Raw genomic sequence first — 19,410 nt, forward strand, 5'->3', positions numbered from 1 at the left:
TCTGAATAATGTATTGTGTCTTGCAAGAATAACTAGAGGATAGATGCTTTAAGACTCCAATAGGGTATTAATGATAGTTGGATGTGAATATTGGTAATTGGATGAATGGGAAACCTGTGGTACAATCAGAATACAGACTGTTATTCAACAATGAAACCTATTCACTTGCAAGCCATGACATGAACTAACATGAGTAGATTTAAGGACCCCAACTCGCATGGTGCTGAGTCATCAGTTGTCAGTAGATTGGGGGAGGGTGGTAAGGCTAGAATAGCGAATAGACAGGTGAATTTACATTGCAGGGAAGCTGTTTTTTAAATATAGTCATTGGAGATTCATGACACAATTGCTTTGTTAAAACCTGTGCTACTTACAGCACAGAGATTGAGACTTAATGCATGCAAATTATTTAAAAAATCATTTAGGCAGTTGGGTGCTTTCAGAATGGCATGCATAATGTGGTATCACATTCTGACTGCATTAAAAATATATGAAATAACTTCACAGAAGGAGATTAAGTTGCAGATTTAAACAAGTTTGGAAATCAGTGGGTATTGTTAAAGTAAGAGAAAAAGAATATGAACTGAATGCTGTACTTGAGTTAGTAAAATGTTTTCTCATAGGGATTCCAGTTATGCTTTACATTGTACATAGCGTGTTTACTGAGATTAAACAGAGGTATAAATATACAATGGGCAGTGGGGAAAAGTTTCTATCTTTTAGAGTGGAAATTTACATGGGTTTGAAGAAAGTTGGTTCCAAATTCTATGTCATAACATGTTGCTGCTGAATGCATAGTAAGTATTCATACTTAATCCAATGAAGACGACTATAGTCACATATAAAAATATTTGTGCACAAATATACATATACATATACATATACATATACATATACATATACATATACATATACATATACATATACATATACATATACATATACATATACAACCTTCTGTTGCATCATCTGAGAAAGCTACAATGACAAACTGAAAATCAATCTGGTAAGCAAATGATGAGTTTTAGTTTCATATTCCAATTTGGGGGTGGGGGGAACTAATGCCTTGCTGGAATTAGAAATATATTATACTAGTGAGAAGCAATTTGTAGATACACAAGGAAAGAAATCTCACATTAAGAAGGAGAATGGAGTTATGCAAAGAGAACTGGAGCCACTGAGGGTGGCAGTGAATCCTAAACAATTTGAGTGAAAAGTGGAAATATTATCTACCAGTCATGTAGTATAAACACCTGTGAGTTATGGTCTAGCTAAATAAATGACATAACACATAGAATTAGAAATATTTGCCATGGAAAATTATTATGCATGACATATGTAGAAATTTCACTTCTGAAGAAGGTTAACATAGCATTTTTTAAATTTTCTCATAAACATTGGCTCTGCATAGATATATCCCCCTGTAACATTCAGTACAAAATGGCATAATAAAATGTACTTTTACAAGGGAGAATCTGTCCAGATTTTCTATGGCCTACTGCCACTTTAACCTATGATGGTTGATTGGTCTTGCCTATTGCATGATAGGGTGAAAATAGCACTCTGTCTGTGCAGTCCTCTTGCCAGATGATGACCTAATCTGATCACAAAAGCTTTCATTTTAATGCAAGGAGAATGACATTCTGAAAAGTCACAAACTTTTAGGTTGATATTGGTACTCTTTGATTTGATGGTGATTTTTGAGTCCCACTGACCTGAGCTTTACTGATTTGCCAAGTTAGTTGTCCAGTGGAATTCTGTGGGGATCCATGTGGGCAAACTCCCAGCTTTACCCAACCCCGGGATTATCATTCCTTACTATTAAAATTTCAAGTCTGGAGATCCAAACACAGATGCTCATGTTTGATCACTAAGCACTTAACCTACTGAACTATTATTTCTCTAGCTCCTAAAACACTTTCTTCCTTCACCTTTTCCCTAAAGTTCTTACTACCTAATGGACAGAATGAGTTCATTCCAAAATATAGTTAAGGAAGAAGCAATATCTGTTTGGCAAAAACTGTTTCAAAGAGTTGAGTACTAACAATGCTATCTACTTTATGAAAATTCTATATAAAAAAATTTTAAAAGTCTGGTCATATTAACTGGTAATTACTACACTGCTTCAAGGAATATTGAACACTGCTATCACTGTAGAAATACTTGGCATGCATCTCCTCCATATTACAAGAATTCCCGTTCCTAAGTATTCCATAAAAGTATGGTAGTAGCATATATATATGCATATATATGCATATATATATACACACACACACACATATATATATATATATATATTCACATAAACTTCACAAGTAATAACAAAAATGTGAAAATATTAGAAATATTCTACCACAAGTGAAGGGTTGATCAGTGATCAAGTTTGCTAAAAGCTTAAGAGATTGTAATAATCCTGGAGAAGTCCTAGATTCAGTTGCCAGCAAAATGGATTGAGTAAAAGAAGCTAGACATAATAGATAACCATCATTATGTGACTGTGTAAATAAAATATCAGAAAAGTCAAACTAAGCTACAGTATCAACGGTCAGGTCAGCTTTGTTCAGACCCAGTGTGTCTAGGGAGAATTTATAAAATGTCAAAAAAGAGTGAATATATTTTAATTCAGCTGATAGCATGTAAGCACGCATGGGCTTTAAAGGCACTATTTTAAAATTAAAGAGCAGAAAAGTTAAGTAATTTGTTAAAAGTTCATTAAATAAGCATGACTATAAACAAATAATAGAACTTTGGAGTCTTTAGCTACCAAAATATACAGACTCTTTTACAGAAGTAAACTAAATGTTGCAAGATCTTCAAACATGCTCATTTATGCCAATTGGAGTATGTACCAGGAACATAAGGAAGTTTTAAAATTAGAAAATCTATTAATGAATTTCAACATTTAGTAGATCACAGGAAGAAAAAATGTTAACTGATGACTTGAAATAAAGAATCCAATATAGTCACTAATGTCATGACTGAAAGAGTAACGGTTTACAAGATTTCTACTCATGGCACATGCCTATAAATCCTGTAAGAAAAACACTAATTCAAAAGGTAAAAGGTTTAGTAAATCTTAGTTTTAAGTTAAGAATAAATATTTGCCATGATTACTACTTCTATTTTCTACGAGAAGCTTGAGACACTGCAGCCACACAAGGTACATAAAGAAAAAAAGACCAGAAAGGCAAAAAGAGAAGTAACTCTAACATTGTTTATGCAAACAATCCAAGACAGTCAATAGGCACAGTACTTGAATTAAAAAGAGAGTTAATGAAGGTTAGCTATTTCTGATTCAGTATCTAAAAATCAATGACATTTATATAAATCAGCCACCGCACAATATAATTTTAATTATAAAGGATAATATCTAATGTGTGATTAATCTCATTTAAATGCTAGAATTTATGAAAATATTTAACATTTTATTGAAGAAAATATAAGGTAAGAACAGACGTTGTCACATAAATATATAAAGAGGGCTCAAAGGAATTTCAGACAGTGGCAAAAAATCACGGTGCATCCAAAAATATGTGAGGAGCTGTGTTTACAGTAGGATTCAACACTGCATATTTATGCTTTCATCAAATCTGTGAGCTAATGGAAGTAAAACACATATACACAACAACATGAGAATATCTGATTCATCCATGTAAAAACTAGGTAAAGCGTTCTCCAAAGTTTACACTAAGACGTTTTCTTATTCAGTCTATGCATCGCATTTCAATTCAGAGCCATCCATGTTCATGATATCCCTTATATTAATACTCCCTGCATCATCAAGGTGTGAATCCTAAAAATTTGAATAAAAGCTAGATGTGTTGGTACCTGTAACCTAGATGTAGGAAACAGGTCTGAAGAATTCTAGGTTGCTGGGCAGTCAGTCTAGGCAAACCCATGAGCCTTGGGTTTGAGAAGAAACTCTTGAAAAAAAAAAACCATAAAGATGAAAACAAATGGGGAAAGATTCCTGATAAATATCTCTGCCCTGCATACCTACAACCACAGAATAGCATACCTGTATACATACACACAAATATGCCCGCACAGAATTTTAAATATTTTGTAATACACTTCAGTATCATTTCCAGGACTTGTCCAAGTGATTGATAGGAATTCCCTAAGTTAACTGATGTCCTCTGTTAATCTAGAAGAATACATTAATTGAATATTTCTGACAACATTGAGCATTTCTACTCTTCCCTGAAATAATTACTCTTTCTCTCTTCCTCTTTCTTTCTTTTTGTGAGAAAGGTCTGCGTCTGTCCTAAATTCTCTAGGACCAGGCTGATCCTTTTGCCTCTGCCTCCTCAAGTGCTGGGATAAAAGGCATATGTTACCAATCCCAGATGAAATTACTTTTAATAACTTTACATTAAACATTGACCAAAACTTTGAGTATCTATGGTTATTTTTCATGCCACCAGAAATAAAACTAATCAAATGCCTGACGATCTAATAAAACTTCCTTTGACAAAGGCCTCTGGCAGACAGGGGTTACAAGATGCCATCAACTGCGATTTTCCCAATTGTGGAGATTTAAAAATATGAAGACTTCTTCATTTACATATTTAGATATTAACTTTTTTATTTAAAATGTATCATATAAAATTATATTTCCTAATTGCTGATGTATAGAGATGACATTGATTTTTCTAAAACATATTAATTCAGAGTCAGCCTTGATGAACTGGCTTGTTAATTATAATACTGCACTTATGTCCCACAGGGGTTACAAAATGCTACCACGTTTCCCAATACTGGAGATGTAAAATTATTAAGAGTTAATCATTTATTGAATCTTAATTGAAATAACCCTAAATAACACAAGTTATTGTCTCAACAGATGCCAAGGTCCCCTAACTTGCTCACTTCTAAAATGTGGTAAGAGATAAATTAATTTCCTCATTATCAATGAAAATGAACTTGGACACTTCAATCTGAAGAGATATGTATGCCTATATCTGTCACATCATAACTTATAACAACAAAATTTAAGCTTAGAAACTTAGAAACACCAAAGCACCCATCTGCTACATGATGGATAAGGACATGCTAAAGCTTCTGACATGGAATATGTTAGTTGTGTAAAATAATAAACTGCAGCCATATTAATAAAAACACATGAATCTCATAGTGAACAGGATAGGTAAATTATAAATTTTAAAATAATATGCAAAAATTAAAATAATCTAAATAAGTACTATACAAAAAGCATCAGCAACCCTTTTGAGCATCACTGCCATAGAAATATAAGGCAAAGCCACAGGATTATGATAAGTGATGATCAATGGCCAAAATTAGAAGGAAACTGTGGGCAGATTATAGAAGGTAGTCAAAGTTGTAACAACAGCATAGAAAATGATTGTCATAGTGGGTAAAACCAGAGGAGCAAATAGTGGGAGGAGTTAGTGGGAACGGTAATTGCAGTAAGAAGGGAAAAACATGTGCTGGTTTCATGACAGAAATCATTTTACCTGTTACCCACCTGAACCTTCAACAGTTGTATAGGCTTCTAGGACAGGTGTACAAACTGACACACACACTGCCTGTATTTGGGTGATGTACAGCATGTCTGTGTTTTGTTCCAATGTTTTAGTTTATTTTTCTTAGTTGAATAACTTTATTTCATGCTCCACACATTCAAGAGATAATTTTACTGTAGGTAATGATTTAATCTTGGCATAAGGGAGTCTTGTTCAGTCATTTATCTCAATAAAACCCCAAATTTTGTCTTGTCTTGAGTTGAGAAGTCCTTTTCATCCTCATTACCATGTTTATATGGCCATCTAACAAAGAAGCAGATCCTAAAGATTGGGGCAATTTCAATGATATCATCTCATTCATGTTAAAAAAAATTCTTTGATTGAAACAGAACATCCAAAGACTGAGTTAAACATTGACCCTAAGGCAATATAATATTTCTGACTTGCTTGGTCTTCACTATCTAAAGTACATTGATGCACACATTAACAGACTAAAGCAAAACAGAAGTGCATGTCAATATTGTTTGCCTCGCCTCCGTAACATAGCCTGTTCTAAAAAAAGAAGAAGAAGAAGAAGAAGAAGAAGAAGAAGAAGAAGAAGAAGAAGAAGAAGAAGAAGAAGAAGAAGAAGAAGAAGCAAACTTCTCCATAGCTTACAACATAGCTTTAATTACCCTATTCTTCCTTATTTTCCTGTGCAAATAAACAGTGACAGAAGACAGAAGTGTGGGTGGCCTTGCTTCGTGATGTAGAGCTGCACTGGGCTCCCGAAATACTTCTTTGCAATCTGACAAGAGAGATTGTTACCATGTAAACTGGAAACGGCTTATCTTACAAGCACATCAGAATTGCAGGTAGAGGCTGGCAGGTGATCCTAAGGAAATGGCAAAGCCTAGATTTTTCTGCCATCCAGCATGGTACTCCTCAGCCCTGCATGAGACTTTGAATTAGTAGTTCTCTGTAATGCTTATGATTTTCAACCCTTGCCTCGTTTTAAAATACAATATTTGAATTTGTAGGCTAACCTCAGGATAGTTTCAAGTGGAGGAGAGCTGGAAAGATGGTTGTTGAGAGCTACATCTGTGATGGCTACAGCTACTAGTGCTTAGAGTCAGATGGTGCTCAGATCACAGCCCCTCATCAGTAGTGTCAGAGGCATCCAGAGGCTTGGCTATCCTGAAGGTTCACCCAGGGAGCCATGTACAGAGACTGGATGAGCATTACGTGAAGCTAATGAGAAATGGCAGACAGTATGTTGTCTTCTACTCTTCAGTTGTGCAGTACAAACTTCTAACAGAGTATCCCTTACTTCAAAATAGCTAAAAAAAATTGCAATCCCATCCCACGGTGTGTTCACCTGAAGGTTTCGTCCCTGAGCTGAGCAGAGTTGCACCTCTAACTAGCTGCTCATCTGCTGATGCTTCATGGAGGAACATTGGTGACCTTCATCTTGGTTAGTGCCCACATTAATGGCTGTTGTGGCTGGATGCTTTACTTCAGGGCTGACTGTGACAGCCGAGCACTCAGGAGGCTCATTTAATTCCTTTATCCTGCTGAGAAATATTGTAAAGAGGGTGTGGCTATGTCTAAAGTCCTGGTTTTCTCTTTCTCTGTCTCTATGTCTCTATGTCTCTCTGTCTGTCTGTCTCATATATATATATGTGTGTGTGTGTGTGTGTGTGTGTGTGTGTGTGTGTGTGTGTGTAATTTTCATATGTGACTTCATATATATATATATGAAATCTCCTCAGGTATGTTACAAGTTTATAGATTTGACACTTATCCCTCCCTGCCAATCTCTCACTCATGTGTAGCCTTCTGCAAGCACTTCCATGTTGGTCCTGCACTGTGTGTTAATTGCCCTTGTCTTCTCAGCCAGGCTGCTATGATAAACCTATTAAGATGCTTTAACTCAGTGGGAAGAAAATACAAAATGTTATTTTTCTCCTGTCACTGATCTCACCTCAATTCTCTCTCAACTCCATCTCTTCCCATCACCTTAGGAAGTTTTTAATAGCTTTTAGTTTAAACTTTTGGTCATTTCCATGTTGTAAAGTTGCTTTTTCATTAAAAAGATTCAAACTGTTATCCCACATAAAATCAATGCCTTTAACTTTCTCCCAGTCTATTGTCTTGTGTTACCATTGGTATTGATGACTGGGACCCTTCTACTCCTTCAATTCCAGATCTCTTCTCTGTGAGAGTCATGCTCAGTATTGATCGGAACTATTCCATCCCATACCTTTCAAAAATGCCAGGCAGGAAGGAGAATTGAGAAAACACCGTTTCCCATGTAACTTGTTTTAAGTCATCTCAGATGGATGAGAAAGCAGAACCTCACCCTGTTCCTACTAGATTAAGGAATATCTTCCTGAACAGAGATGCGGGATATCTTACATCCATCCTTGCCTCCTTTCACTAGAGAAATTCTTAGAGAGATTGAAGCCTGTGGCCTTCCTTCCTGCTTGAAGCTCGCCCATGTAACCTGACATCTTTCTTTAGAATCTGTTCCTTTGCACAAAACCCTGAACATTCTGATATTTTCTCTTATCAACAAAGTCAAATGTACGACAACCCAATCATATGCTATATTTCTTAGCCATAAATATACTGATTCGCATTTACAAATTACTTGTTTTCAGACATGTACAGGATCCAGGGCCAATCTGGATTCACATGGAACATCAAACAGTAAGGGTTTCTTCAAAATTCAGGAATTCGTTCATCATGTTCTTCCCTCCTAAGAGGTTTGGTGACAGCTTCTGCTGTTCAGGCAGCTCTTGTCTCACTCAGAAAAGTTTCAGTGCACATAGAATATATTTAAAAAAGCGTCCCTATAACTCAGTTTCCACCAAGAAGGATAGAAAGTTGGTCACACTTACTGTAGTATTTCTTGCCGCTCCTACTGTATAACCGTCTCCACTGCATGCCTCTATGAAGCTTTCAGGAAGCGGAGAGAGGCTAAATGGATCTAAGTAAGTGAGTTCACTGCAGTCAACTTTATAATATCTGTGGAGAGCCTAGTCCCAGTTTTGTTTTGTTTTTTTAAATATAGCAATTGTGACACTATCATACTGATTTTCCCTAGTTTGAGACACAAGTTGCTTATCTTGGGACAATGACTGACATCTCCAATTACCACCCAATTCTGCAGTTGTACAGCCTTGGCAGACTTATAACTCTAATTGCCGGTTTTAAAGTTTCTTTAGATAAGAGAATTTTGGAGATACTTAACACCTCTGATTTTCAAGCTCAATGTCCCTAGTTACCTAAAACTGCAAGGTTACTCTGATTGAATTGCCAAGTGCTCAAGCAAAGAATTTGGTCTCAAGTTGTCTCTTATTAAAGAGTAAAGGATTGTGCGTAAATATTTAAAAATAGAGATATTTACTTCCTCATTGCACACATGTCAGAAATGTCTTCATAAGTGTTTTGTTTCTTTTCATAATCTCTATATCATTGTTATCTGTACAGGGAACCTTTGGAGGGAAAGATTTCCCCAGCCCCAAGCCTTTAAGGTCTCTATAATTCTAATGCAGGCTCTTCTTGGAACAACTGCTTTGATATTTTGATTTTAATACACTAAAGTCTTAAATACTATATTATATTAATTTTATACTCTACATAATTAGTTTGTGTGACTAAGTGATGGGATTTATTTTGCTTTACATATACATCATATAAAGGGAACCATCTACAAATATGGCTCGGTTTTAAAAATATCATTTTTATTGAATCATTATTAATTTAAATATAGTTACAAATTGCTATTGATTTCAAATACCTCTCTCCCTCCCTCCCTCCCTAATTGGCAAGATATAAGTTTAAAAGTGTTTCAAATGACTTTTGATATTACAAGTCTTTCAATACATTCTGTCACAGATAACACTTTCTCTCCATGGAAGGTGATTCTAGCCTTCTTTGCAAGGCTGTTCAAGTAGCCCATGCATTTCTTCTCAGCTAAAAACCGACCCTTGGCAAGGTTACCCATGGATGACTGGACTCTTGCAAACAGCATTTCTCCCTTTCAGTCATGCAGCATTAGCATTTCTCAGGAGAAGAAGCTTGAGGCACATTTTAGTGGAGAGAGGGCTCTGCTTACTTACTGTTTTTGTCAACCCAAATCTATTAGTGAATTTTCTATGGCCCATAAGCCATAAGCTATTGGTTAGGTATGTTAAAATGTAAAAAAAACAAAAACAGACAAAAAAGGAAAAAAAAAACAAGAAACAAACAAAACAAAACAACAACAACAACAACAAAAAACTCACAAAAATGGAGATACAGAGACTAAGGGACACTTTTGAGAATGTTTTTCTCTTTGACTAACCAGTCAAATCCAGGAACAAGACTTGATATGACTGCATATCTGTGAGCCTCTTCCAGTCACTCTCACTTTTCTTTTAAGAGCCACAAATATTGAATCGTGGTGTCTCCATTCAAATGAATGCAACTAATTTTTATCAGCCCTCAAAGATTCTGTCTGAAAGCATCATTGTTAAAATCATGTTCTCAACTAACAAATAATCCAATTTCCTAATTTGTTTTCAACATACAAAGCCTCAAGACACTCAACAGTCTATATCTATAACATGGTATTAATGTGGTTCAGAGACGTTTTGGCCATCACATGGACTCCTGACACACTCAGGGATGTCTTCTTATAGCCCTGCAAAATTGCCTCCTTCCCTCACATCTACCCTCACTACAAATCTTCAGCTTTGTTTGGTGTGCTGACACAAACTCAAAACCAGATCAGGGAGCTAAGGAGAACAAGACTGAATGTGCTAGCCACAATGAATAACATGGAACCAAAGTACCAAGAATAAGAGAATAAAAGGTAGTATTTAATCTAGAACATTACACCCGTGAAGCTACCCCCCTGAAACAAGCAGTCATACATCTGTTCTTCTGTACACTATCTGAAAAGAAGGGATTCTCCCCTCAGAACTATAACTGACATGGTTTAGTCATGTTTATTGACCAGGTATTTGATCAAGGATTTCTGCTGCACTAAGTGCACAAAGAGGTCATGAGATCTAATCAAAGGATGATTCCTTTATAAGTTTCTAACTTTACTTTAGATTCATGAAATTTTAAAAGGAATAAAATATATATATCAAACTGCTTAAGTAACATTTAAAACAAAACTCCATAGGCAGACTACAGAATATAAATCATTTAAATATCATATCAGAAGAGCTACACCAGGAGTCATTCTTTTCTTCTTTAGTGGAACTGTTTTAATGTCCTTTGCCTATTGAGTTATATGAGGATCATAGGTTTGACCATCAGAGAGTATAGAATCATGTTGATAATGAAAGAAAGTATCACCATCCATACAACACAGCATATCTAAAATACAGCCATTATTTAAAAAGATTTATGTTAGTGACTGATGAATTTCGAGAAGAGGGGACTAAAATTACTTAGCACCCAAAATAATTTGTCCGTAATAAAAATTTGTTGAAAGCATTGTTTACATTCAGTTAGGAGACACTGTAAAAGTATTATAGATGGAATAAATATAAAAAGAAGATTGGAAATATATAAAACACACCCCACTGTGAAAAGTATTTTCCATGACATCAGGAAACTTCAAAAGCTTGGAAGAGCAGGCTGATAGCATGCATCTATGCTTTTCCCATTTTCTCCCTCGTTTGTTGCTCTCCCTTTGTTGTTTCTGAGTAATTTCTTGCTACTGGATATTGTTTAGTTCCAGTCAGCTCTCAATATTGTTACTCTTGAATTTATTTTTACATTGACAACATACCCTGTTTTATAAACAAGAGTGATGGAACTGCAGGGTCACTGGCTGTCAGTTCAAACCCTAGGCCTTTTAGTTCAGATTGCATTTGAATTATCTGACCTGAAGTATCTACTTCTTGGAACATGGCTGTACGTGAATTCTCTTGGATTCCACTTTTCTACTTTCAAGAATCATGGTTGTGAATCTGGCTGTTTAGCACTTTTAATCTATTAATTGATCTTTCTCCGAGGAGCAAGACTTGCTATTTGACCCCAGACATAAGTTTTCAGGATGAGGTTCCATGGGGATGCAGAAGATGTTTCTTTCCTTGATGTACCCATAAAGGCCTCAATATGTCCTACAGAACTCCTGAGGCTGGAGATGGAAAGTTATTTCCAGTCTCTAATCAGACCTTCACTTGTTGGGAGTAGGCTGTGCTGAGTTACTACTTGTCTGCTGATCAGGGTAGCAAAAGGTTTCAGAGGAAAGCGGTGATTCTCTCTTTTCCTTTTTCTCTGCTGTCCTAACAAAGTTTGTGACATTGAAATTCGCCTTGACAGAGTCTCCCCTTCAAACAGACTTATCAGTCTGCTCTACCTTCACCTCTGGTGCAATCTCTAAAAGTACCCTTACCCTTGATAGATCCTTGTTTATATGTCCAGGTAGTCTCAGATCTCTAAACTTACCTTGAATGAAAGGAAGATAATATAACACCACTTTACATTGTCCTTGAACAACTGCTAATTGTCAAGAAAGGAATTCCTCAGTTCAGTTTTATTTGATAAGGTTTGGCTTTGCTGTTTGGGTTAGGGTCTCACAAAGCAACCCTTAGACTTGTAACATTTCCATGCCTACTCTCCACCATGATGCCTTGCCTTACCTCCACAGTGAGGAAATTACAGGCTCCTGCCAACACGCATTAATCTATTAGCCTTTCTTATTGTGCAACTGAAAGTGCAGCATGGAAGAAGGACCTATGAATATTCTTTGAAGGGTCTAAAGCATGGTGCAGTTGAATTTTACTCCAAGATAATTAAAGAGTCCTATAAATCAAACCTCTTTTATAAAGTAAAGAATTAAGGTAGATAATATAATTCTGAGAAAAATAACAAAACAAAGCATTGAAATACAAATTATTGCTAGTCACTTCATGGCCATCATTTCTGAGAAAGCTTTTCATAAACACACATATATTATATAGCAAGCGTTCCTAACATACAGTGTCCAGGAGCTTGTTTGTGGCATTGCATCCACTCTCTTGTGCTATGGAGAGCTCCGCACATTGCTTTTCCATGCAGACCACAATACTGCTAAATGGAGGAAACAGATCATCACCACCTTTACTCAGTTTTCAGCAGATATAGTGTGAATAATAAAGAGAATTTAGTAAGTATGTAAAATATCCATTGAATTTGATGTCAATAGGAGTCATGTTTTCAAATAGGTCTATGGAAAATTTTCTAAATTCATTTCCCCAAGCAAACAGAAACAGTGTTTGTTTGTTTGTTTGTTTGTTTTTGTTTTTCAACCATGACATGACTGAAAGAAAACATCTGATAGAAGGAGAAGTGTGGCCACTTTGCAGATGTTAATGGCTTCACTAGCTGGTTTGTCATTTTTCTATTTTCTCTAATACATGAGTTAGAAGATGTGTATGTCACAAAACAAGTTCTTTTGATATGGAGATTTTATGGATGTATATTTAATTTTTCAATAATATTAAAATCTACCCCTTGATCATGACCTCATGACCTTTTACACAAAGTTCTTTCACTTCATCAAGCAATGAGAACTCAGCAGTCAAAAAAAAAAAGCATCAAGAATCTGAAACTGTTTGGGGAGTGTTCTAACATTCATAATTGTCACCAGTCAGTTCCTGTCTTTGAACTTTCAATGGATGGGACAGTATAAAACTTTCTCCATCATGAAATGAATATTTTCAGTTTGAGGTCCCTCTAACTCAGTTACCAACACCAGAAGAAGAAAGAACAAAGAAAGTCACCTAATTTAGTCAAGAGTCTCTTTTGAGAGCAGTTAGAATTTGTTATAAATTATGCTGAAAATTCTATTTTGTAACAGGTGCGGAGTCAAAGCCAAGCATAAATTCCAGGGTCAAAATCAGAGCCCTACCTTCTCTGCCTGTGTTATCTGTCACTCTCAGGCTCTTTTTCTAAAACCCCATGATATTTTGTTCATGACTATGATCAATGCATGCGATGGCATCTCTTGCATAATTATATTCTGTTTTATTACTCTTATGGCTGAATTTCCCAGAAAGTGTTGATTTCTCTTCATCTCAGATAGAGAGCAAGGGTTTAGGTATATACTTTTGATACTTGCTTTACTTTATTCCTGGGGTCTCAAATATAAGGTTATGGTCTGATTCCCTTCTAAACCATATGCATCCCGATAAGCTAAATGAAGTCCTAAACTGTCACTAGGTGATATCGTCCATCTTATTCTAAATTGGTCTCAATGTTCTCCTGGCTGAGTCTTTAAAAAAATCAGCTACTGTGAGTGCTTCATGATGTTTTTCTTCAATGTTGACATTTTCACCTCACTTTCTCTTACGTACTAACACCTCTAAAATATATCTCTAAAATTGCATCACTTAATATTTTTCTCTTACTTCCCAAACACAACATGTGTTCCTTTAATTCCTTACCAAAGAATTTTGTTTGTGTATAGCCTTTCTTTTTGGAAAAACTCACATACATGTATATACATGCATATGCATGTGCACATACACAAATATATACCCATGGGACTTGGTAGTTTTAGGTTATAATGTAATTGCACAATTTCTTCCTTCCCTTCTTTCAAATGCCCTCATAAAATATTCTCTTCTCTTTTTCAAAACTGTGCCCTATTGCTTTATTAATGCACAAACATACACACACACACGTGTATATATACACACATAGTATCTCTATTATATCTCTATATCATCTATACCTATATGTATAAATATCATCTATGTCTATATCTGTATCTATATCATATATATACATATATATACATACACACACACACACAAAACATAAACTGATAAATCTGTAAAATCAAACATCTATGTATGTTTTTTTAGGTCTAGTCATTTGATGTTGAATAATTCAATTAGCATGCTCTTTTCGGGGGAAGACTATGTATCCTGCTCTTAACACTTCTTAGTTATTTAATTTTATGGAAAATAATATGATTTATTTGTTCATGTTCATAGGTTAGCATAGTGACTCCACACTGCTAAGGTTTAGATGAAATGGAGAGTTTATTAAACTTTATCATATGTAGGTCAAGATTTATTTGACAAATAATATCCTGATCATAGAATGCATCTGTGAAAAGTAAATGATTATTTTGTGGCTAATTATACTACCCATCTGATGTGCAGAGATTGTATTGTGGGGTTCATTGATCTTCCATGACTTGAGTGAATTGTTACTCTGTGAGCATATGGAATCAGATTTCATTAGAATCATCAGTAAGAATTCACAAAGAAAAGGCAGCCAAATACAGTGGTCTATTGTTTTATGGCATTTACTAGGCAATTATTGTGAAAGTACAGATGAAGGTTTATACTATGGAGTCCATCAGTCAAACAATGCATCAGAGGTGTTTATCATTATAGAAGCCAATCTTCTCTAGCCACAGAAGCATGCATTCAATTCTTTCAGAAGTAGATTGAAGGAATTAATATTTTTGATATTTGTAAATGTCTCTGAGTAGTGCTTGGTCAGACAGTAAGCACTGCTTAGCTTGAGAAAATACCTAAAGCAATTGAGGTGAATTTCAGATTGCTATTGTATATCCATGGACACTTATGACTTAATAGCCACTTATCCTTCCCTATTCTTGTTACTAGGTATGGTTGAATGTTGTGATTATTCCAGAAGGATGAGCCAGAGCTTGTGATATCTTGGGTATAAGAATTACCATGCAAGCAAGCTATAAGGTTCACATAAAAGACTTTTAATAAAGTATAAATTATATTATGAAAACTTTAGCTTGATTTTAATACTAAGAAAAATTAAATATACCTACAAAGAATTTAAATGTACTAAGTAGTTCCAACACTGACAAGGTGAATGTGAACATTGGACATAGCATAATGTGGTATAAACTCACTCATGTGAAATCTTAGCCATACAATAAAATCTGAAGTATGGTACTGCTTTTAGTCATGGATAAATGAAATTTCTGAATTAGAAATACCAAGGAATTATTGCCCTAGACCAAGACTGCTTGTGTGGTGTGTGTGTGTGTGTGTGTGTGTGTGTGTGTGTGTGTGCATTTATAAACAAATTTTGCTTGGCAGTGGTGGCGCATGCCTTTGATCCCAGCACTTGGGAGGCAGAGGCAGGTGGATTTCTGAGTTCGAGGCCAGCCTGGTCTACAGAGTGAGTTCCAGGACAGCCAGGGCTATACAGAGAAACACTGTCTTGAAAAAATATACACATACACACACACACATATATATAAACAAATTTTATTTACTGGTGTTTAATAGGCATCGATGCAATGAAGTACAAATACACAGGCACATGATATATTCTTTTTCCTTTTCCATTTTTATGTCAAAAACACGAGATTATTTTTATTTATTTTAATTAATTTATTTCCATCAAATGCAACACCTTCTGGTTCTCCCTCACAGAGACCCTCTCCCACCACCACCCCTTCTCTGAGATGGTGGGCTCTCCTCAGGTATTCCCCCCATCCTGGAATATCAACTCACTGAGACTATACAAGTGAGTCTTGTGAGGAAATGGATATCAGAGTAGGCTACAACATTTGGGAGAGCCTCCACTCCAGTTCCTGGAGGGAGGGGCATGTAGAGCCTGAACTGCATGTCTGCTACATATGTGCTGGGGGCCTAATTCAAGCCTGTGTGTGTTCTTTGGCTGGTGGCTCAGTCTCTGAGAGCTCCCTATGGTCCAGGTTAGTTGACTCTGTTGGTCCTCCTGTAGGGTTCACCTCTGCTTCAGTGCCCTCAATCCTTCCTCCAACTCTTCCCTAAGAGTCCCAGATCTGCATCTGTTTCAGTCAGCTTCTGGGTAGAGCCTCTTAGAGGACAGTTGTTCTAGGCTCCTGTCTTCAAGCATAAGTGAGTATCATTGACAATGTCCAGAGTTGGTGCTAGCACATGGGATGGATTTCAGGTTGGGCCAGTTATTGGTTGGCCATTCTTTCAGTCTCTGCTCCATCTTTGTCCCTGCATTTCTAATAAATAGCACAAATTTTAGGTTGAATGTTTTGTGGATGGGTTTGTTTCCTTATCCCTCCACTGAAGGTACTGTCTGGCTACACGAGGTGTCCTCTTCAGGTTGCATGTCCTCCTAGATAGGCACTAGATCACAATCTTATCTTTTCTCTTCTTTTCTTTTCTTTTCTTTTCCTTTCTTTTCTTCTTTTTGAGGGTGCTCCCTCACTGACCTACCCCCTCCTGCCTCAATGCCCTAGTATTTTCCCTACACTGGGTCATAGAGCCTCCATAGGGCCAAGGGGCTCCCCTCCTATTGATGTGAGATAAGGTAATATTCTGCTACATATGCAGCTGGAGCCATTGGTCCCTCAATATGCACTCTGGTTAGTGGTTTAGTCCCTGGGGGCTTTAGGAGGTCTGGGTGATTGATATTCTTGTTCTTCCTGTGAGGTTGCAAACCCCTTCAGTGCCTTCAGTCCTTTGCCTAACTGCAATGCTTGGCTGCATTTAACCACACCTGTATTGGTCAGGCTCTGTCACTGCCTTTCAGGGGACGACTATACCAGGCTCCTGTCATCAAGTGCTTCTTGGCATCTGCAATAGTGTCTGCTTTGGTGTCTGCAGATGGGATGGATACCCAGGTGGGACAGTCTCTAAATGGCCTTTCCTTCAGTCTCTGCTCCACTCATTGTCCCTGAATTTACTTTAGACAGGAACAATTCTGTGTAAATATTTTTGAAATGTATGGGTGGTCCCATCCCTCAACTGGAGCCCATGCCTATTCACTGGATATGGTATCTACAGGTTCTCTCTCCCCTTTGTTGGATATTTTAGTTAATTTCATCCCTGTTGGGTCCTGGGAACCTCTTGGGTCCCTAGCATCTGGGAGTTTCTATGCTACTCCTAGTTCCCCATCCCCTACTGCTACCTCCATTCAGTTTTCTGAACCCTGTACTTCTCCAGTCCACCTTGTCTCCTCCCACACCTGATCCTGCCCCCCCACCCCCTGTTTCCCTTCAACTCCTTTGTCCCTCCAAGATTCCTCCCTCCCTCCCTCCCTCCCTCCCTCCCTCCCTCCTTCCCTCCCTTCCTCCCTCCCTCCCTTCTTCCCTCCCTCCCTCTCTTTATGGTAATTATTTTTCCCCCTTCTGAGTAGGTCTGAAGAATCCACACTTTGGTCTTCTTTTTTCTTGAGTTTCGTGTTGTCTGTGAGTGAGTACACACCATGTGTGTTCTTCTGTGTTCTTCTGAGTGTTTCCTCACTCAGGATGATATTTTCTAGTTCCATGCATTTACCTGCAAATTTCACAAAGCCATTGTTTTTAATGAGTAGTACTCTGTTGTGTAAATGTACCACATTTTCTGTATCCATTCTTCTGTTGAGGAACATCTGGGTATTTTCCAGATTTTGGCTCTGATAAATAAGGCTGCTATGAACATAGTGTAGCATGACTCCTTGTTACCTGTTGGAACATCTTTTGGATATATGCCCAGGAATGGTATAGCTAGTTCAAGACTTTTAATGATGATTAAAGATGCAAGCTCAAAAATATTCAGTGGTTTGACCAAGATCAATTATAAGCTCAATGTAGAACTGAAGTCTAGGACTAGAATTTTCATCCCTTTTGTGTACAATGTTTTCTGTTTTCAACAATGAAATAGACAATAGTGATTCATCCCCTCTCTAGCTACACCCACAACAAATCAACTATTTCCACTAGCAAATGGGTATTATGGTTTGCAACAAACTTGCAAAAATAAATAAATAAAATAAACCAAGTAATAATTTTTATGTTTAGCAGCAGGGTATTGTACTAGTCACTTGACTAATAGTAGAGACAGAGAAAGCTAAAGAATGATCTGTTTAAAATCTCATTTTTGATAGTAAAACTCACCTGATACAATGGTTATTGCTGACACACACACACACACACCCATATATATATATATATATATATATATATATACATATATATATATATATAAAACTAATCCAACATATTGTTTGCATTCTAATATTAAGAGCAATAATGCATGCTCTTTGCCAAACAGGGGGCTAAATCCATCCTTCAGTTTCCAGAATCATAGGCTATGATAGAAGCTGGCCTTAATTTATCTTACTGAACCCGTGGTCTATGATACAGGCTGAGCTTCATTTATGGCACAGGTTCCATAGTTTATAATTGAAGTACGGATTCAGTTACATCACAGAGTGTCATCTGGTTCCAAATCCCTGTATCATTACATGGAATGTCAGTTCCTGACACACCTATCACTCAAAGACTGTTCTCTTGTTTAAATGGTTTTAGAGATAAATTCATATCTGGTGCCTCAACACTCACAAGTCTCAATTAGAGGAGCAGACACAAATGTGTAAGGATCAGCTACCAACAACCAATCCCAGAGCTCCCCCAAATTATAAAAGTGGAGCTTCTGAGGATTTTCCCCAGAAAGAGTTGTATCTTAGTGGAAGAAAGGTAAGTTTTAAAAGAAATCCTAGATTGTCAGCTAGTGTACAGCCTTAAAAGATAAAAGCTAGTGAAGCACTATGACAAAGTGTAAAGTTCCTACTTGGAAAATATTTATTTGTGACAATTATCAGGCTAATTCAATTGCCAGGAAGCTTTGGGCCCCTTGATGCAATCACATTCCACTCTGTTTAATTCTTTAATTATGTTTGGCAAGTATATAGAATTTAATTTCTGTTTCCAGCAACACATGAGGCAGAGAATATGGAAGTTAACTCTATATTTCAAGTACTGAAAATGACTTACAAACTAAGGTTTCTTCAATTATAATTGTGCATATACAAATGCACATGTTTGTATATATATAAGCATTTAAAGATAACGGACAGCAAAAGATATGTACCGAGAGTCTCTGTGCTGAAAAAGTATGTATATGAGTGGATATATGGTGAAAAGATTTCAGTGTAGAATAAAACTGCATAAAACAGAGACTGAAATCTGGGG

The sequence above is a fragment of the Mus musculus genome, chromosome 18 (genome assembly GCF_000001635.26).
Source record: "Mus musculus strain C57BL/6J chromosome 18, GRCm38.p6 C57BL/6J".
Taxonomy (NCBI): Eukaryota; Metazoa; Chordata; class Mammalia; order Rodentia; family Muridae; genus Mus; species Mus musculus.